Source organism: Cryptomeria japonica, chromosome 7 (genome assembly GCF_030272615.1).
Source record: "Cryptomeria japonica chromosome 7, Sugi_1.0, whole genome shotgun sequence".
NCBI classification, from domain to species: Eukaryota; Viridiplantae; Streptophyta; class Pinopsida; order Cupressales; family Cupressaceae; genus Cryptomeria; species Cryptomeria japonica.
Window position 1 is genome coordinate 688,121,042 of NC_081411.1, and position 22,594 is coordinate 688,143,635.

Here is a 22,594-nt window from a genome sequence, read left to right on the forward strand (position 1 = left end):
TCCATCAAATAATCTAGAATGTATCATCAATCATATGAATCACCAAATAGCATATGTCCATATAAAGTACCTAGCACCATCAATATCATCTAAATAGAATAGTCATAAGTAATCATCAAAACATCATCCATATGTCTAAATAGGTCTATAGACGCATAAATCAAAATGTGAGTCTAGGAGGGACACTACACACCATGCTAACCCTTTATTTTCATTTTCTAATTTCAATGTACATTCATGAGATTTTGCTTTCATATATGTTAATATCATCCTCTTTGTACCATGCACACATATTTTCCTTACTGTCACTCATCATCACTAGGTACATCTTCATCACATATGAACTACTATTTATACAATATTTTGTTTTATGTTATACCTTTCACATATTTGTGAATGTTTTCATGCTCTTTAAAATAGATTTAAGGTTGTTCTTCACATATCTTTATCCATTTGGAGTTTGTAAATTAATGCCTATATTTTTCAAGTCCTCTAATCTGTCTTCTATTTGGATGGTCATGTTTCCTTTTAGAGGTATATACCTATTGCATCATTCTTTAAGACCATGAGTATCTTGTTTTTCATGTCATGACTTCATTTATTTACTCATGATAGTCATTGGTGTCAAAGGTTACAATGTCACATATATTAAAAAAAACTGCAAACCCTAATTTAGGTCAAGATTACAAAATACAAACCCTAAACCCTAATTTATAAAAAAACTTAAATAATAGAAAAAACAAGATACAAAACACAAGAAAAATTTAAAATGTCAAGAAGGCAAAAACTGGCGTACAAAGGATGGTGGTGGGAGCTAGAAAGTCGGTAGAAAACATGGGCCCCCGTTTTGGTTTTCCTTTTGTGCCTAGAACTATGAGGGAAAAATGAAATTGAGGAGAATAAAAATGGGGAAAAAATACTTTTAGAAAATGGGATCCTATTACGTTTACATAATGGGGCCCCATTATGTAAATGAGACCCTGTTACGTTTACATAATGGGGTCCCATTATGGTCTAGGACCCGTACGTAATGGGGCCCCATTATTTATTTTGCTTTGGGGCCCCGTTCCTAGCGACAGGTTTCCCAATGCGTGGACTTCCCCCTAAGTGGGACTCAACTTTGTGCACACATTCCCTATTTCACCTTCCCCATCTCTATCTCTATCTCTATCTTTCCCCCTCTCCATATCTATCTCCCTTTCTCTATACATATTTCTATTAGTTGTCACTATCACCTTCATTCTCTCACTCTTCCTCCCTCTATCACTATGACATTACCTCTTTCTCATATATTCTCTATGTACTTACCCCTCTATCTCTATCTCTAGATCTTCCCACCTATATCACTTCTTCTTTCTATCTCCATCTCTCATTCTCTCTCCCTCTCTCCCTATTTCAAACATAACACGAGCCTATTGGTAATGTAGCTTGAGTATCTTACTAATTTAAAGATTTTTTTTTAGTTGTCTTTGAATTGCTGTAAGTGGATGGATAATTGATTTGAAGATATCACTTCTTTATTGAGACTTTTGTTTCCCAAACAATATTATTTGCTAAATGACCTACCAATTGACCTCATTTTCTGCATAAATATATTAATAAAAAAAGGACAAACATTTTCCCGAGTCCCTAGTTGATCCCAAAGTGACCTTCCACACCTCTTGGATGTACCCTTACACACCACATGTGATTGCTACTTAAAAAACAAGGGACACGATGTGTCTGGTTATTGCCAAAAGTTAGAGAAAGTTAGAGAGGAAAGTAGAGATATGTAGATGGAGTTGGAGGGGAATATGATATGTAGATATAGATGGAGGGGAATATGGAGGGACAACATGAGAGTGGGAAATAAAGATATGTAGATGGAGATGGAGGGGAATATGGAGAGAGAGAATGATAGTGAGAAATAGAGATATGGAGATGGAGATGGAAGGAGATATGGAGAGAGAGAATGGGGATGGGAGAGAGAGAAAAATTCATGATGTGATGATCAATGTTTTTAAAAATTATTAAATAGATATTGGTTAGGAGTGATTTAAGGTAGCTCTTATAATGTATAACATCATATTTATTTATATAATTTTGATGATCATTTGATCTAAAAGAAAAACTCTTCAAAATAAATAAAAAATTAAATACTAACTAATTTTAGCACCACAATATTATAGTTTACTTTGCATTTGGCAATAATCCCATGATTCCCTTCTATGAACATTCTAATTTGAGTGCTTGAGTGGGGATCTACGAACCATGCACATTAATTTTTTAATTTTTAATTTTAAAAAGTTTTCTCTTCACTTGTATTAATATAATAGCTTTCCCACTATTAAGGAAGATTGTTAATACATGAACGCTTACTAATCTTTTTCCTCAACCAATTATTTAAAAAAAATTCTAGAAGTAAAAATACCCAATTAAATCATCTATACTTCAATATGCCAAAAATCCCATTCATATGAAAGTTTTAAAGTTGGATGTAATTTATTTTGGCTTCTTATATGATGTCACATTTAAATCAAATGGATAAAGTTGTGATTTTTTTTAAAAAAAATTGATTTTTTTTAAAAAACTATAATGAATAAGAAAATAGAAAAATAAATTTTTAAATTATTTAAATTTTTTTTTTTTTTTTTTTAATTGTGTGTTTGGTTAAACTAATCAAAACATAAAACTGCCTTGACAGCAGTAAATAGAAATCATAATGAGTGCTTGTATATAAAAATAATCGGAAAAACTATTAAATTGTTCGTAACAAGAACATTTGATGCAATACTATATTATAGAGCCGTTGTCTCATACGCAACGGAAAATAATTCTCGAATGGTTGGTTTCCTACTAAGCGCCAAATTGAATCTTCCTGACACCAAATTCTGGTGTCACAAATTCTGCAGTGCATCTCCTCCAGAACTTTGCTATAGAAATTATAAATTATACCTTGATTCCAAAATGGTAACCATTGTTAAACGCACAGGTCAGATGCTTTGTTCAATCCAGTAATTATTACTCAATCATTACGAAAATCTAGCGACACCTGAATTCACTCCTGTCCTGTGGTTTGCCAATCACAGGGCCCACATAGTTCTTTTTGGGTTTTTGCGGCTTTTCCGTGTTGGATAGAAATGCTTAAGCAACCTGAAACCAGCGAATACAAATAAACTACTCTGATTTGCCGAATCTATACAGGCAAAACTGTAAGAAATTTGCCCCAAAATAGAAGTGAGGGCCTGCTATACCAACTTTGGTTTTAGTCTCAATTCAGTTGAAGGGTATGTGTTTTTTTGCCTGTTTTCTCTTTATATAATTTGGAATGAGAATCCAGTGTGTATGAAATTTGTTATAAGCTCTTTTATAGAATGTTTGCATCGGTTTTGCAGGATGTGTGTTGGAAGCTATTAAGAGAAGTTGACAGGATTTATGAAAAAATAGATTTGGGTGCCGTTTGGAGACTGTGAAAGGTATGTATTCCGAGCATTTGAAGGAAATATGTGATGGTGTTGCGGTAATAAGACTGTATACTTGACTGGAAGGCCATGAAAATGTTTGCACAAGAGATATCTGAAATTTTTACTCTTAATTTTTTTTCCATTTATGAGAGAAATTCGAATTATATTTGCTTTTCAATAATAGGATTGAGGATCTATACATTGGGTTCCAACCCAACAACATCTACAAAATCTACTAATTAAGAGCTTCTGAATCAGCCACCCCTGGTTAAACAGGTTGGGGAAAAAGGCATACATTTTAATTTTCTTATTATGTGATCTGAGATTCTATGACAAATAGCTTGTCTTTTAACATGTTTCCTTTTATTCTTGTCTTCTGTCCAATCCTTAACAGCCTCGGCTTCCTCTGAAGTATAGCATGACTACGAGTAGGATTGACAGATTACTGCTAACGAAGACTACTGTTAGTTTTCATCAACACTCCCTTCCTCTTCATTTGATAAATCTTTAGCTAATCCAAAAGCAGAGAATCGTCCCGGAGGCTGTTTGGGCAGCTTCGGCCTTAGCACTTGTTGCAAACTATTACTTGAAGATGTTTTCTCCTGCACCTCTTTTGTATTGGTCAAATTGACCAATTTTTTTTGCTTCTCTTTCTTCATCTCATCTGAGATTTGCTGCTGAGAGGAATTAGTGCAAACTATCTCTAGTGTTTAGTGGGTGAGGGAAACCCATCTGTCACTACTGTATCCTCCATATTCTCAAAAGAGCTCCCGATAGCCTTAGTAACCGAAGATGAAAGTAGCCAGGCCCTTGCGACCATGTTGCCTGCTTTAATGATTTAGGTCTTCCTCTATTGTGCTCCGCAGCAATGTGACACACCTGAAAGCATCTTCAGATCTTCTGCAACAGAACAGAATCTTTTCAGAATCAATAACCTGCATCCTTATCCAATCTTCCACCTTTAACCATATGTGATCCGGAAGCCCCTTTGAGATATCTTATTCTACTTTAAATCTTATTAGTATAGAATATATTAAATCATTTGTATTTGGATCAATGGGTTAAAATTTCCTTATCATGTTTCCTATTCCTTATAACAAGCATCCACCCAAAACTGTAGGGGGAGATACGGGAGCCTGATCCAAACAAGCATTAATGATAATGTGTGTCATTGGATTAAAAGCTGGAAACTATGGCCTTACAAGCAAAACACACTTATCTCAAAACCACATCACATTTTCTAAAATATATGCTCGATCCTCTAATTTCTCACATAGCAATACAGAAAAGCCTTGAGCACTTGAGAGGATGTCCATATTACCTTCAGATTTTCTGCCGAACTCTTCCTGATCCAAGCTTGAAGATTTGGCCAGAAAGCATGAAATCTACAATTGGTTCTCTCTTTATAAATTTTTCCTCCTCATGTAGAAACTTGCAACCAAGAGTTAATATTGGATGCTTTCCAAAATAGGGGGTACTAAGTGTCCTGTGCATTTGCCTTGCCAAAGACTGCAAAATCCTTTTGCGTATTACCTACATGTTTCCAATTGCCTTGAGATCCAAGTTTTACATGCACAGTTTTCCCAGCCATGTCATGATCTTGTCCAAACGGCCCAATTGCTAGGAATGGCAGGGGCCACATGTACTTGTGGTCTTGGTATCAGTGGGTCTGTTTCAGCCTCAGGTTTCATTTGCAGATCCTTGGCGTGTTCACTGTTCTCAGCACTATCCTTACCCTCTACAGATGAAGGAATCTTCTCTAATCCACCAGTCATGTGCACCTTAAGGTTTTCAGCATGAGTGGGAAACTCCATTTTCAATTGATAGAATTCACTTCTGCCTGAATTGGCTTGCTGCCTTTGTTGCTTCAATGGGCAATGCAAATTTGAATTATATTACTTTTAAGGAAAAATAGCTAGTTAAATAGAGGTGCGCTCTTAAAAAAACCATCACAGCCAAGATATGTGCCTTTCTACTTAGAGGCATTAAATCAGCTATAATTTGCATACACAGAGTTGTTGGTAGTTGACATGGATTGGGGTTGACTGGATCCTGTCAGCTGTTAGATTTTGTTGGTCTTTTAGTTAGTCAGCTAGTTTTACTTGTTAGTTAAATAAGGGATGCTGCAGTTATTCTATTAGTTATCTTCATTTAAATAAGGAATCATCATCAATTAAATAAGGATTCAGGCAGTTAGTTATCTACCTTAATTCTTGGGGAGTGTTTGTGAGTTAGCGAGCATCGAATCTGGGATTAATTACCATAATGTGTGGATCATTTGAGTTGAAGATTATATAGGTAGCACTGAGAAGAGGAAAGGCATCGTTGATTATTACAAACACAAAAACTTCATTCTATATACAAAAATTGGACGCTGCTACAGCAGCTTGTTGCTTGAGTTGAAATCCTCAGGCTTTTCCACATTGGCTCTCGTGAGAACAAAAACCCTCTATTATATTCAGTAAGACAGGGCGGCATCAAGTTTATTTTAGGGTATTCAGCAGTTCAAGGAAAGAGCAAGGCCATTATGAGGTCCTCAATAGTACCAAGCAGCAACAAGGATTATGTCATATCCTATTTTTGTAACAATCCAGGTTATGGACCAAATTGCCTATTTCCTTTTTACCACATCTCCCTTAGCCCCATTTTGTGTGTGTGAGTGCTTTCCTTTTTCTCCCCCACTGTCTGTATAAGATCCACTAAGTCTTTGAGTTTCAAGACATGCTCAATCTTTCAAGTGTTTCTCAGTTGTCAGAGTTTCAGAGTTCCCCATCCAAGCATGGTTTCCCGTCTAAGTCCAACCTTTCCTTGGTCCCCGTCGAACTTTCAAAATTCTTCACCCTGTCACACTTTCCATCCTTGGCCTGCTTTTCTTTGTATTTGCCAGACTTTTGAACATATCTTTACCAGCACGACCATTGCTTGACCCCTAACGTCCTGACTTGTGATATTTCCATCCTTCTCAACATAACACATAACATCTTTAATGGTCAGTTTTTGCGGTATAACTTTCAAAAGTGGGACTTTTTCTTGCCCATAATTATTGATCAAATTCAGAGTTGTAGATTTACATTGTGGCCGACCAATTATAGTCGTGACAGATATAAAAGGGTGAACGCATCTATTCAGGGGGCATCATCCACACTTAATCAATTCCTTTAAGAATCTGTTTTGAGTAACTGTGTTCAATTGTGGGGATCCTATAATAAAAATCCTAGTGATTTCGGAGGATGATCTCATATATAGGTTGTAATTGAGCTTCATTAGACATGGACTCCATATGCATTATGATAATCCAATTTGCCATTGTTGTTGGCATGAATTTGTTGTTGCAATCATTGATATTGCAAAGCTATTTGAATGTAATATAACCATTAATAAATAAGATACAGATGAGGATTTACATTTGTTATTTGCTAAGTTGCCGGTATGGGTACGGGTATGCTGGTATGGCAATTTTTATTTCCTTAGCTATGGTTTATTTGGGTACAGTGTAAAACAAAATAAATTTGACAGTATGATACTTTATCATTGATCAATGCCAAATGCCAAAATGGTAGTGATAAAGATAAATATTAAATGCCAATTGATAGTTCGGAATTTCAATATTACGTCATATGCCATATAATATATATCAGCTGCCCTTCAAAATGCCAAAATGAGAAAAGAGAGAGTGAAGAGAGCAAAATGATCTTTGTATTGGGTGAAATGATGCTTTTAGTGGTGTTTTATGGGTTTTGGATACAAAACAAATGTTAAAAGATATCTTTTTTGTTACTTTTTGGTGCTCAGCACCTTTGGGTACCTTGGGTATGCCTAGGATACTCGAGTACATACCCTGTGCATACCCAGGCGTACTCTTGGATGAACCTGTACTCAGACATACCCGGTATAGGTGCGGAAGGCCTTAAGGGAATACCTTGTAACTTTGGTTATTTGTTGTTCATTTTAATAAGATTGGAGTTATTTGTCATTTGCTGTTCAAATGTGATGATATTGCTGATGCACAAATAATAGTTTTTAAATTGAGTTATCTAAGATTTTAGTGAATTCCAATGCCTACAATGTTATTCAAATAATAAGTGTTTGTGGAAGGTTAACAAATTGGATTTGCATTATTATTTTGGCTCGGTATATCATCTAATTCCGGTTTATCAATATGTTATAATATTAGGGTAGCATAGCATAAGCCTACGACATCATGAGGACTAAGAATTGGGGATTGCAAATTGCCAAAATCGATTTGGGTAAAGAAAAACCCAAATGTTGACTCTAATATTTAGGGAAAAGGGAATGTAGTTTTTGATGTCTTTCGTAGAATGCCCACTCCCTATTTTATCTATATCATGTGTGGTGATTGGTAGGATTTTATTAGAGTAGAAAATGCCAAGAGTACATTTGAAGTTAATACCCTAGCCAAAAGGGAGAAGGATGATAATCAAATGAGAGCAAATGATCTCACTAGATATAACTTCAAAGTATCTCTTGTATTTGATTTTGAGATGAATCAAAAGTTTTGAAGGAGTCGCATGATACAGTCATAGTAGGGCACTCTAGATTTGATAAAACTTGCAAGACAAGGGGAAAGATATCTATTTGGAAGTACTTCAAGGAGGGTATTGTTGGTGTCTGTTTTATCATCTACCAAACATTAGAATAGGATACGCGAAGGTATTCTATCCTCTCCTGAAAAATCACTACTGATTCCAAGGTCTATATGTGCGAACAAGCGACTTTAGTGGAATAGCTTCTTGGGTAGTGTATGCTGAAATTTCAAGGGGGACTTACGTTTGACAAGTATCTTGAACTGCTGGACTTAGATGGATTTAGCAATTTTAGGCTCTTCTTTTTTTGGGATTTAGACTTTCAAAAGGAAGGGGGAAAAGGATAGGGTTAAGAAGGCTAATCTAATCCTACGAACTCTGGAGACGGTATCAACTGGGTGCTCTTGAGAAACCAAACCTTGCTTCGCCACACTAGGGACAACTACACGAGGCCGGTGCAATCTTCAATGGGTTGTGCTTATGATCGAGTTGTTGGGATGCACAGGGGATGGGCTTAGACTAACTTTACACGGCAAGATGGAAATCATCCATTTACCAAAAGTGTGAGCGGAGATACACCATCAATTGACACTTATCGAATCCTTCATTCAAATTAACAACAATGAAAGCAAATCTAGATTAATTTTAACTAAGTGTTGAGGCAATTGAAACCATGCAAATCATTCAAATAATAGAGATTACAAAGCAGCGCACATGCAATATATCATCTGGAAATGACCTTAAGCAACAATACATCAAAAACCTCACACCCTCCAAATGAGAGGAGGCAACTTTATATAGTTTTTCAAAAATCAATGAATGGTCGAGATCGAACAGTGATCAAGGGCCAAGATTGAAAGCTACAAACCCTAATTAGGGTTTCCCAAAACTAACTACCCTCGACTAATTACATTTGGGACACTTGTCCTTCTTTCTAAATATGAACCATCAATGAAAATAGAAGGTTGTTGCATTGTGAAGTGTGCCCTTCTAGAAGCTTCTGGATAAGTCAGGTTCATCGAACCTGGACATGCTGACTTGGAGCGATTTGATTGGTTGGAAAATGACGAGGTGCCACCTCAACGTGTTGGATGTCTTTCTTGAATTCTCCAATTTGTGTCAAGAAATAGTCTAAGTATGGAAATTTGATTCCTTCTTGTCGCCATTTGATTCTGCTTGGGAGCTTGTCCTTTTTTATTCCTTCAGGAGATGAAATTCTTCAAGAAGTTGGAAGTTTATCTTACTTTTCCATATTTTCACCAAGTCTGAGAACTTTTCTTTCTTGATGCCTTGAGATTCTTTCAAGTGCCTTGAATTTGGAGAAGAAATCCCCTCGTGAAGTTTTTCTCATAGTTAGCCAAATTTTGGCCCTCTATACTCGGACGAACTTTGCTCATGGTCCCGTCTTCAATTCTGAATTTGGCTCGAAACTCCATTTGTGTTTTCTATGACAATCTTGCCTTCAGCTGCCAATTTATGTTGCGTGGGAGGAGGGTTAAAAAGCTCTGGGTAACCCCTTGCAAATATGAAATGATGGGATCAAGCTGTTCAGGCATTTGCTGTGATCATGTCCTTCTTCTCGATACCCTGACATGCCTTCATCATAATTGAGGAAATTGGAATTTTCTTTGTGAAACATTTCCCACAAATTTTGGCTATCATCATGCTCGGATGAACCTTGCCTGTGAACTTGTCCTCAATCTTTCGTTTGGCTTGAAACTCCAACTGCGATCTCTATGATGATCCCGCTTCTATTTCCTCCTGCGACCTATAAAACCAAAGGAAAATAAGTTAGAAATCTATCTTGGATTAAAGAAAATCGAGGCTGCGAACGGCTAAGTGTTTGGAAAATTTCACTTCATTTTCATACTTAGCCATGAGAATGGGATTTTCACATGTAAATTCTCCAACCTTCAAGATAACTGTGATCACAATCCAACACCAAGTGTTATAACTCCGAAAATTTCTTATACTTAGCCAAAAAAAATGATTTTCCTCCCTTAGAAATTCGAACAAATTCACTAAAAATCATTTCTTAAACTCTGGAAAAACTCAGAAAATACATAAATCTGCATCATGAATTTAATTTCACCTTCAAAAATACTCAAAAATTCAGGGGAGATTCAATAATTCGTCTTTATACCGGTTGTCTTTCTCCAAAAATCTGTGAAACTTTTGTCAAAAAAGTTTATCCAACTTCCAGCAATATCCAAAACTTTCTCCAGATGAACTCCAAACTGAAAGTATTTTACTATGCTCTCCTTAATATTTTCGAACTTCTTGGTGTAGAAATGAAGTTTACAACGAAGTATTTGTAAATAAAGTTAAATCCTCAATCAGAAACCCTTAAAATCTTCCAAATCATGTTTCCAATTTTAACTTCATTCTTTTGGAAAGTGTTGTCATGTTTCCAAATTCGAAGAAAATATCTTCCAAAAGTTTCCAATTTGGCTATAAGTTCAAAATATTTATTAATCTTCCAATATTCTCTTTAAAAAAACTTTCCATTTTGGATTTAAGTTCGAAATCCTTATCAATCTTCCAATATTCTCCTTTTGAAAACTTTCTATTTTGGATTTATTTCGAGGATTTTTAATAATCCTTAGATATTTTCTTCATTTTGGATTTAAATTTGAAATCTCAGTGGATTTTGTGACATCACTGGCATCTTGTTGATTTTGTTTGACTTTTCAATGCTTAGGTGGACTTTTGAAATTTATCTCCATCTTCTTCAAGGTATGGCGGACTTTGGAGACCTTTCCTCATGGCTCTCTTCAAGGCAAAATTTTTGGCTAAGGCATGGGGCGGACTTTGAAGGTCTCTCCTCATGGCTCTCCATCAAGGCAAAATTTTGGCTAAGGCATGGGGCGGACTTTGAAGGTCCCTCCTCATAGCTCTCTTTACCCTTGGCGGACTTTAAACTTGGCACCTCCTACCTTGCTCTCTTACTTTGGCGGACTTGGGAGGGGGCTTCTACATGACCTCCATCTTGGGTGGACTTTGGTGGTGTCCCCAACTTGGGCGGACTTCTATCACTCCTCCTCCTTAGCCTCCCAACCTTGGCGGACTTTAGGCTAGGCTCCCACCTTGGTGGACTTCAAACCCATCCCCTAAGCGGACTTCAAGCAACCTCCCCTTGGGCGGACTTTGGAGGGCTCTCCACCTTGGGCAGACTTTGGTGTTAGCTCCCCCATGACCTCTCTAGCCTTGGCGGACTTTGGTGAGTGCTCCCACATGACCTCTATAGCCTTGGGCGGACTTTAGAAGGCTCTCCACCTTGGGCGGACTTTAAGCATAGCTTCTACATAACCCTCCTAGCCTATGGCGGACTTTAGAATGTTGACCACCTTGGCCTCTTTAGGCTGGGCAAACTTTGGAGAGTGCTCCCACATCTTCTTTTCTCACTCCACAAGGCATAGGGCGGAGTTTAAGAGGCATGACCACCAATTGACATGCTTGGGTGGAGTTTTGATGTCCTTACCTCCCAACATGGCGGACTTTTAGACATCTCCAACATGGGCAGACTTTTAGACCTTTGCTCTTCAAGAGGGCGGACTATATATGAAATATAACATTTAAGTATAAGTGTTATATTTCATATATATTGTCAGGAAGCTTGAGAGTGGTTTCGAGCCTCTAGGACTAATAATGCAAAATCTAGTTTTTGGAGGATTCTCCAATTTTCCAGACTTAGTCAAATTTTAGGATTAGGATGACATTCCAGACAACCAATTTTTAGAAAAATTTCAAAATTTCACAGTTTAATCAAATTTAACTAGATTAACTTAAAATTTGAAATCCATGCCTAGGTGGATCATCTGAGGCATCACGCCCCCTAAAATGTAGGGATTCGGTTTTTTTGAGTCAAAACTTGGAATTTTCGAGTCCTGGTCGAAGCTGGTCAGTGGTGCAAGTGTAAACCCTAGGTTTGCATCCCGAAAAAGCAAAAAGCCTAAAATCTAGGGATTTAGCTTTTTAGGTCAAAACTTGGAATTTTTGAGTCCCGGTCGAAGCTGGTCAGTGGTGCAAGTGTAAACCCCAGGTTTGCATCCCGAAAAAGCAAAAAGCCTAAAATCTAGGGATTTAGCTTTTTAGGTCAAAACTTGGAATTTTTGAGTCTCGGTCGAAGCTGGTCAGTGGTACAAGTGCAAACCCTAGGTTCCCATTCCGAAAAAGCAAAAAGTAGACATCCCTAAAAAATAGGGAAAACTTTCTAAAAATAGCCATACTGAGGATTGGGCTAAAAATGCCAAAAATGAAACTTCCTAAAAAAAAGCAAAAAGGCAAACTTTCTAAAAATAGAAAGTTGTCCAAATTCATCCAAATCAATTGCGATCTTCGTCCTTTGGCCTCTCTAAGCACTCTGGTGGTGTTCGCATTCCGGAATCACATAGCTTGCAAAAACTAACTTTCAATCGTCAGGGCCTGAAATGCTCTAAACTGGACAAGGCTTGGTAAAACTGCAGCAAAAGGTCATAGGACACTAACAAAACCCTAGAAAGCAGGAAAAGAGAGGGTCCCCATTTGCAATGGGGCGATGTGTGAAAAAGGTCACAACAGGTATTATCCAACATACTCGCGAGTGTACTACCTACTACCAAATTGAATGAGAACATGTCCTTTGTCCAAGCTTATTGCATCCTTCACTTATCTCCCATCAAGATTGGGAAAGTGTGTTCATAGATTCCTTTAGAATTTTTGCTAGGGTGCACGGTAAGGATTACATCTATGTTGTTGTGGATAAGATAAATGAGTATGTGTACCATGAATTCAACACATAGCACAAGGAAAAATTAATTTTGCAAGTGATTAGGATATGCGTGTTGCCTAGAAATATTGCCAATGATAGAGATAGCAGATTTATCAATTGCATCTGGCAATGATTATCCCATTTGATAGGTGCCAAACTCAGCCCCAACTCAAGTTATTAGCTACTAGCTGCAGTACAAACAAAAATGGTGAATAATTGGATAGCAAGAATTTAGAGGGAGTGTCTTTCAGAACATAAATCAGCAGGGCCTGAGTGGTTTTACCTAGAAGAAGGTAGAAGAGTGTCGCTCATATGGGTAATAGATGCCATCATCTTTGCAAGGATGGAAATTTTGGGACATGGAGCCATCACAAATCAGGTAGTTCATGGGAAGAACCTACCTATAATGGGTGTTTATTGGAAAAAGATAGGAGTTTTGAGACATCTAGATTTTCATTGCTTGAGAGCAAGCAATTTTGAGCAGAGCAGATTTGTCATGTCCTCATTTTGTAATAATCTAGGTTATGGACCAAGTTGCCCATTTCCTATTTTCCGCGTCTCCCCTGGTCCCAATTTGTTTGTGTTCTTCCTCTTTACCCCAATGTCTTTATAAGACCCCCAAAGTCACTAAATTTAAAGGTATGCTCAATCTTCTTGTTGGATTATTGTCATTGATGTCAAAGAGCATTTCGTGGCATATTTTATGGAGGTTAGCTTGTGCCAAATTTATGGCACTATTATTGAGATCTCATCGAGCAAGGAGGATAAAAAACTACATATTTAATGTGGAGTACAAAATTGCAAAAGATTTTTTATTGATGTGGCTGACCCCCCTCTTGAAGCCGACCCAATAATGGGAATTAAAAAATGCAATTAAATATCATTTTAATGTGGAATGACTCACTTGAGAGGTGCACCCTAACTTGGGTTGCAAATAAATTAAATAAAAATTCCTTTGCTAGGGCTGACCTCATTAAGCTGGGCACTCGCCTTGGACAAGGAAATAAGAAATAATTAAAAACTTTTATATGCTACTTGGCCGACCTGTTGTTTATAACTAGGTAAGAGGGTTCGGATTGCCTTAAGGCAACATCTGAACCCATATAGGACTGGGTCCTATCCTAAAAGGGTAACATGCCCCCAAGACAGGACCAGCCCCATATCTCCACGCCACACTAAATATGTACCACGCCACAATAAATCAAATTGGCGCCAAAATGCATTAAGGCCAACTTGGGTTATATGGGTTAAGAGCTCATATAAATAAAGATCAAATGCAAACTCAAATCAATAATTCAATTCCTTATGCAATCAGCAAAATAGCTCTTCAACTAAAGGTGCGAAATATAGAAGAGGACTGTGCGAAATATAGAAGAGGACTGTGCGAAATATAGAAGAGGACTGTGCGAATTAGTTCAAGAAGATAGAAGGCATTTGGTATTCCTTGATGCAGACTTGGTGTAATTAGAAGGGGTAGATCTGATATGTTAAAAGGGGAGCAGATCTGAAGAGTCAAGCTAAGTATTGTATTGATGCAATTAAGATTAAATACATAATCTGACCTGTGGGTCTTTAGTGCTCGGTTTTTCCTCCTTGGAGGTTTTCCCAGGGTATTTGTGTTGGTCTCTTGCTCTCTTGTTTTCATTCTTGCATTTACTTGATTATGGTTTACTTAATGTTAGCAAATAATTAAATGCTACAAAGCTGATTACTGAACTAGGTCACAAATTTAACACGACCAGCATGGAGGGTTGCATACTTTGTGTGAAGGGGTGCATTTGCTTGTATAAATGGAAGACCATTTGGAGTTTATGTTATCAGGCATTCATTGAATATTACTCCCATCTAGAGCAGATTTAGAGCAGACCTTATGAGCAGAAAATATTGAAGATTATGACTAGATTCTAAGGTGAATTATTGCAGACCTATGAGCAGAAAATAATGATGATCATGAGCTGATTTTAAGGTGATTTATTGCAGACCTATGGACAGATATTATTGAAGATTATAAGCAGATTTGAAGAAGCTTTTTTGAGCACATTTGTGGAGGAGAGTTACATCTGATTCAAGAAGAAAATCAAATACTAATCGCATCACTCTTTTAGAGGTTGGTGCCTCCCATTCAAGGAGATTTCTGTCTCTTACTGAGTTGGTGCTCAGTTGTGGGGATTGGTATCTCTAGTGGGTTGGTGCTTATGAATCATTGAAAGGGGTTGGTGCCTCCAAAGATTGTAAGAAGTTTCCAATTCAAAAGCAATATTTTGTTGTGGTTTTCTCCCACAAGGTTTCCACTTAAATCGTGTGTTCTTCTCGTGTTCCTACTTGCTAGATCTTGCATTTATAGCTGATTAAGTTTTGAAGTATTGTTATTGTGATTTACTAAGTTTTAAAAAGTAAAAGTTGTTATATTGATTCACCCACCCCTCCCTCCGTCCCTCCCTCCTGTTAGTGGCATTATTGTACACAAACATAAGACTAGTTAATTATGTGTAATTGTTTTGGTTAGTTGGCAACCGAGGGGTGGTCGTTGCGGTGCGATGGTTGGCACTCGCACCCCCTCGGTATCTTTATATACTTCTGAATGTAACTTGTAACGGGAGAACGATTATGACTGGAATAACATCTCTTATATTGCATCTGATATCTATGGTATTATTATCCTGCATTACATGTTTTATCTGTGTGCTTTAAGTTATTCACCCGAGAGGGTAAACATTTGGCGTCGTTGCCTAGACGTACTCGGGAACGGAAGACGCGAATGGCGCACGGACACGATGGGCCTACCCGTTGGTGAAATAAACCCAGAGGCCGACGACGTGCGAACAGAACTTTACACAGGAGAAGATACAACAACAAGAGAATTTTCAATTTTGCTCTAGGTAGCCATCCAGACCTACGTTCGACGAGAGGGGGCGGAGGCAGAAATCCCACCCAGTGCCGTGTGGACAGCGTTGGAGGTGAGCTCGGCAATAAATCGACTGATGAACCATCTTCCCCGGTTACTTGCACAAGCATCGCTGGCACAACAAGCTCGCTTGGAGGAAACTGCCCAGGAAGAGTGACACCAACAAATCCTGCAACAGTATGAAGACAGCAACCGACACAAGATTGTATTCGACAAATGAATTAATAAAGACGTAATTTTGTTTATGTATTGCGAAGTATGGAAATGTATGGCAATTAATGCCCAACCTTTTGAATAAAGATAGAAATAAGAAAGTAGAAACAGACGAGTGGGAGGCCGCGCAGAGGGCCTTGATTCTAGAGCAACATGTAGAACGTAGACGGAGGCTGAGGCAACTTGCCGAAGGACAACTTGCCGAAGGGGGGCCTGAGGGGAACCAAGGAGGTGTCACGGAGGGTGCAGAAGTCGATAGAAATTTCTACGCTTCGCCAAATCATCGTAGGATGCGGAGCCACGAAGAGTTTCTGGAAGAAACAAGGTTACGGCGAAATCTAGTCGAGGAGACTCGGGATCAGTTTAGAAACTTATCCCTTACACCATGGAGTGAAGATCACCAACGGGAACCAGGAGTGGGCGCGGGTGAGAGTGAAGGGGAGGGCAATCGTACGGGTGTAGGTGCTACACACAACAGGCAAAACACCGTACCTCCAATCGCCCACGTAGGACACACCATCGGCGCCACCGGAGGAAGTAGCGCAGGGTCACAGACACAGACACAGCCGCCCCCAGGAAGACGACCCAGGATGGCGAGTAAACAAAAATTGCCAAAGTTCACAGGGGACGGCAAGGAAGACCCCTTACGGCACTGCCGTACATGTGAAACCATTTGGTCTGCCAACGGAGTGATAGACCAGGATGACTGGGTACAACAATTCCCAACCACATTATGTGGAGTTGCCATAGATTGGTCCTTCGATGTGGACAAGCAAAAAGTGGCCACATGGGCCAATCTACAGAAGGAATTCACGAAGGAGTTTCAGTTGCTCCGTGATGATAATGAAATTGTAACGGAGATATACAGTACCAAACAAGGTACCAAGGAGACAGTATGGGCATATAGCAGGAGGCTGAAGGAATTGCTGGGTAAAATGGAAAGCCAACCAGCAGATGGATTGAAGAAACGATGGTTCGTTGAAGGATTGAAATCCTCCCTACGAAAAAAGATGAAAATTGTACCCCTGACGTCATATGACGATGCCTATAATAGGGCGATGGACCTAGAGAGTGAATACAAAACGTCAAAGAAGAAGAAAAGTAATAAATATTCATCTGACGATGATGAAGACTCTAATGGGGAAAGCGGCAGTAGTGGCGAATCGAGTAAAAAGGTGCACGCTCTCCAAAAGGACATGGAACGAATGCTGAAAGAATTCAAAGCCACGAAGGGGAGTACAAGTAAGACTGAAGAAAGCGACGTGTGGTGTACCGACTGTAGGAGTGACGGACACACCAAGGGGTCCTGCCCCAAGAAGGCTTTCTGTGACATTTGTCAGATTGCGAGACTTTTGACAAAGGAATGTCCCTACAATATGAAAACCAGGAGCCAACAAGTTCTCTTCACGCAAGAACAGCCGGCCGTCGGAACTTCGCAAACCAACACAACGACATCATCTGGAGGTTACTGGGACAACAAACACGACGGCGAAAGGAATAGCAACAATAAAAATAACGGAAGCCGTATCCAGTATGACGCCAAGGGTCGGCCAATGATCCAATGTAGGGCCTGTAATCAGTGGGGGCACTTCGCCCGTGATTGCACGAAGGAAGCCACCCCTCAACACCTCTGCCGATGGTGTGGGCCAAGCAACCATGAGGATGCAAATTGCCCACAGGTAGGGGTTAATCTCCTCAACATTGAGAAGCCTAAGAAGACTAGTGAGAAAGAAGTACTGGCGATCACCCGCGCCCAGACGAAAAAAGCCACTTATCCCGACCCCCGTACGGAGAAGGAGAGATTACGGAAGGCAAAGGCCAATATTGAATGTGAGATGACGGTCGAACGACGAGACGAGGTGGCGAGTACATCATCCCGTACGGAAGCGGAAAATAACATAATTGGGCAAGTACTGCAGATGGAAGTACCTATAAGGGTAAAGGACCTTCTAGAAACAATGCCACAGTTAAGAACTGCCATTTTTAGTTCCATACAAACCACTGCGCAGGCACCTTTGCGTGCCACACGGGCGGAAGTTCCGGTTAGCCCCTCGGCTGACCCAATGTTGTTGGCCTTAAATAGTGGTCAGCATCCTGCTGTAGTAGAGATGGGAATTCTCGGGGCTATCCTCAAAGACACCATCGTGGACGGAGGTTCGGGGGTGAATGTACTGCCAGAGGATACGTGGAAGAAGCTGGGGAAGCCAAAACTATGGCCACGCACGTTCAACTTGGTAGGTACAGACCAACACGACATCAAGCCACTCGGCACCCTGATGGCCCAGTCGGTCACCATCGGCACGCAACCTTTCATACTAGATTTTGTGGTAATCCCACTCAAGAAGAAGGGGTATGACGCCATCTTAGGCAGAGGGTGGCTGGTTACAGCAAAGGTGAACCACGGCTGGAAAAAGAACACCCTTTCTATGGAGAAAGGGGGGCGGAAGTACACCATTGATCTGAGGACCCAGGTTGTTGACGAGGAACTAGCATCATCTTTGGAATCGAAGGATGAAGGAAAAGACGACCCGAGGGACGAAGGATGGGGCTGCAGGGAGCCCAACGATGAAGGGATTCTCAAACTAGGAGAGTGCTCCGAGGATGAGACAAGGTCATTAAACGGGCTCTTCCATTGGCAAATGGAGGATTACGAAATGTTCCAGAGCTACAGGCTCGAAGTAGAGGAACCAGAGCAAGCAACAGAGGAGGTGTACCTGCCGGAATACAGAGAGTATTGGAAGGGAGACGCCCCAAACCTTGATGACGTAGATAATCCCAAGATTATTGGCAACGATTGGAACCCTGTGTGGAAGGCCGCAGCCTTCAAAATCTTTATTATTCTTCTTCTTCTTATGTATGGGAAGGAGACCGTGGTCCCTGTAGAATTTGTAGTTCCATGTCTTGGGATGGTCACTGAAAATAGACTTGCCACCAATGGGTCCAAATTGAAACCCTACCACGCGAAGCGCGCATGGGACCCGAGAGGTCGGACGGACACCCGAAAGCCTGGAGGGGGACCCGAGAGGATGGAAGGGGACTCGAGAGGCCGGGCAGGCGACTCAAGAGGCATAGGACCACAACAGGAGACTCTCGGGCAAGGAAAACCGAGAAGGATGAAGGGCGATCCCAGAGGCATGGGACCCGAGCCGAAGACTCTCGACAATTAGATTAAAAAAAAAAAAGGCAAAGTGCACTGTATGGTGAGGCCATGCATCCACCGTGCGGTGGCACCACGAGTCCACCGTGTGGTGGCACCACGTGGTCACCGTATGGTGGCACCGTGGGTCCACTACGCGGTGGCATCGTGCGGTCACCGTGCGGTGGCACCGCGTGGTCACTATGCGGTGGCACCATGGGTCCACCGTGTGGTGGCACCGCGTGGTCACTGTGCGGTGGCACCACGGGTCCACCGTGCGGTGGCATTGTGGGGTCATCGTGCGGTGGCACCGCGGGTGCACCGTGCGGTGGTATCGTGTGCCCACCGTACGGTGGCACTGTGTGTCCACCGCGCGGTGGCATCGCGGGGTCACCGTGCGGTGGCTATTTTAACCCGCACAATCGAAGAGGCGAACAGAGGAAAATAAATAAAGAAGGAAAACAACGCAGAGGAAGGAGATTGCACACACCCGCACACTAGGTACACCGCACAAACAAACACAGCCATACGGTGGAGGGATATTGACCGCACGGGAAGTTGTCCGTACGCTGGAGGTGTTTCCGTATGGTAAGGAGGTTGTATGGCCGGGGTGCCATCGAGGACTCGACCCCGCTGGGGTGCTGCCCCAGACCCCACGGGGGCGCTGCCCCTCGACCCCGCTGGGGCGCTGCCCCAGACCCCACGAGGGCGCTGCCCCTCGACCTCGCTGGGGGCACTGCCCCCAGACGCCAATTTATTTTTGAGCTACAGTACACTTGTTGGAGTTGGACGGAGGGCATTAGAGATGTCACGGTAAGTGTTGAGGTTTTCCGTACTGTGAGAAAGAAGCTTGCAGCTAAGCATTGGCGGGGAAGCCATAAGCCGTAGAGGGAGACGGATTTGGAGGTTGGGAACAAACAGAGTTTGAAGGAAGGCATTGCAGGTCCACGCAGTTTTATGACACTAGGGAGTTATTCAGTTCAGTTATTAGCCTTTGGGGAGGGTGATGGAGGATTTGCGGTGTTTGCTAGCCTTTGTGCCAGTGGGTTGTGGCCACCTCCAGGCAGGAATGGTACGCTTTGAGGAACTTGGAGTATGTCTCGGCTGGACGTGAGGTTGCCTTGGTGGATGCAGAGAGGGCTCGGGAGGAGCTGACCACCAGGTTGGAGGCAGTCCTAGCGTGAGACGTAGCTCAGCGTACCCAAGAGTTGGATGCCGAGAGGGCAACGTTGGTGGCTATCAAGGACAAATTGGCTAGGGAGACAGTATCATTTGAGTAGCAGTTGGTGGAGGCTGAGACTGAAAAGCGTGTTTTGTAGACAAGTTTGGTTTAGGCACAGGAGGACTTGGATGTCAAAAGAAGCAATAATGGTGAAATCTGCACTTGAGCATAGGATGGTAGCAGAAAAGGGTTTTTAAGCGAGGATGCAGCAGGTGTATAAGTTTCGGGCTCGACTGACGTCAGCAGTTCTGTTTAATGTCATCTCTATTTTGTATTTAGTCATCCGGAGACGACTTCTTTTCTTTTGGGGGGGATGATGTTAGCGGCATTATTATACACAAACATAAGACTAGTTAATTATTTGTAATTGTTTTGGTTAGTTGGCAACCGAGGGGTGGTCGTTGCGGTGCGACGGTTGGGGCTCGCACCCCCTCGGTATCTTTATATACTTCCGAATGTAACTTGTAATGGGAGAACGATTATGACTGGAATAACATCTCTTATATTGCATCTGATATCTATGGCATTATTATCCTGCATTACGTGTTTTATCTGTGTGCTTTAAGTTATTCACCCGAGAGGGTAAACACCTCCTCTCAGTATAATCTAAGTTACTGGGTTTGCCATATTTATCAGGGTTTGGTACGGGTGCCAATTTGTTGTGGGTACGGCTTCAGCCCGTCACGAAGAACCTTGTCTAGCAAAAAGCTGATTATGAAGACTTTTTTATTGTTTGGGAAGCAATAAATAATGACAAACTTGTCATTGGTTATGACTAGGGGCAAGAAACTATGTGTATCCACTTTGCTTGAGAATTTGTGTAGTGCCTTTGAAAATCTTTGCAAACTCTCTCCACAATTCATCACACTTAACTCCACATTTATCATACTTTCAGATCTATCTTTACTAGCACACCCATTACTTGGCCCCCAACACTCTGACCTGTGGTATGTATTTGTAAATCACATGATGATACAACTTGCAGCCTTGAGGCTAAGACTTTAGTAGGAAATGCAAATCAGTATCAGTGGATTGCACCTCTTGGTGTAGTTTTTGAGAGTATGTGCCCAGGAGAGGAGGCGGTTGCTCAAGCCTTAGGCCAGTTTGATAAGATTGACAGATTCATTGAGTATCTCATACAACACAGGTCTAAGGATGGAGTTTCAATGTCAAGCTTACAGACAATCAAGCATGCACTAGGAGGGGTTGAAGTAGTTTTCTTACAGTTACTTCCAGATAGAGATCATTCCTCTTTAAGAGCTAAATAGGGTGAACCATACTCTATTGTGACTAGTGAATCTGGAAGTGATGATACAATATCGAGTGATACCAGTAGCCCCACTATCATTGAGGTTATTGATGAAGTTAACACGAGGAGAGCATGATGAGTATGCTTTAGTTGGGTCTAGTATACCACCCGCACTTAATGACACAAACCCTACGTTTCATACTTCACGTTGTGAGTCTCTAGATACATATAGTCAGATATGGAGTTCTACAGTTGGTTCAGTACCTTTGTTGGAGCCTGTTGATGCATTCCATTGTAATTACACGGTGTGGTATGCATACTCCTTTGCATTCAACCCACTTGTTGATGACTTGATGTTGCGTTTAACGCATAAAAGTAGGATGAATAGTTGGTATGAGATGCTTCCTACTTTGGAGGGGGCCAAATCTAGCAGGACTTCTAGTTTGCTTCTTTGGGTTGATCACTATTTTGGGATATAGGTTAGAGAGGCAATGTTGTGGCAGTTGGACATTCCACCTGTAGTCAGTTTAGAGCAACAAGATATTACAGATATTGAGAAAGGTGGATGGCCTTTTTGCTTGTGGGATCCAAGTGGAGCATTCCCATGGATAGTTATGTTCCACATCTTGATGAGATCATTCTTCATATTCATGTTGGAGAATACTTGCCATTGAATGATACTTTACATTATGCAGGGTTGCAATTGCTTGTGGGCAAGCAATCTTCGGGAAGGGGGGATTGTAATGCCCCCTTTCTCTGAGTAATCACCTAGAGGAGATTATTAGCCTATTTTTGTCCTGTGGGCTAATTAGATTGATCAAGGGAATAAATTAATTAATTAAATGTTAAAAAGTCCTAAGTCCTTGGGATTATTTATATTAATTTAATTAAACAGTTGGTCATACTTTATTTTATAAAGTGGCTTCATGATAATGTCAATGACAAATTATAAAGTAAAGTCACTAGATGGAGGGAAAAGTAAAAAAAAGAAAGAAATAAAATAAAGTATTACTTTCAAAAAGGAAAAGCATTATAAAAGGAGAAAAAAGTGAAATGAGGATTCATTCTTGAGTTTTTATTTTCAAATAAACTTTTCTTTGAGAGCTTGAGAGCTTTAGCTTGTAGGTTTAGT

General features: G+C 40.6%; 1 protein-coding gene across 2 annotated transcripts in view; it reads left to right on the plus strand.

Moving 5' to 3' along the window:
* Positions 1-2,761: 2,761 nt before the first annotated feature.
* The window catches only part of LOC131078489 (amino acid transporter AVT6A), a 32,213-nt gene continuing 12,380 nt past the window's right edge, over positions 2,762-22,594 (plus strand). For both annotated transcript variants that reach the window (XM_058016198.2, XM_058016199.2), the window contains exons 1-2: positions 2,762-3,266; positions 3,375-3,455. The gene's annotated coding sequence lies outside the window, so the exon portion shown is untranslated. The remainder of the gene's footprint in view (positions 3,267-3,374; positions 3,456-22,594) is intronic.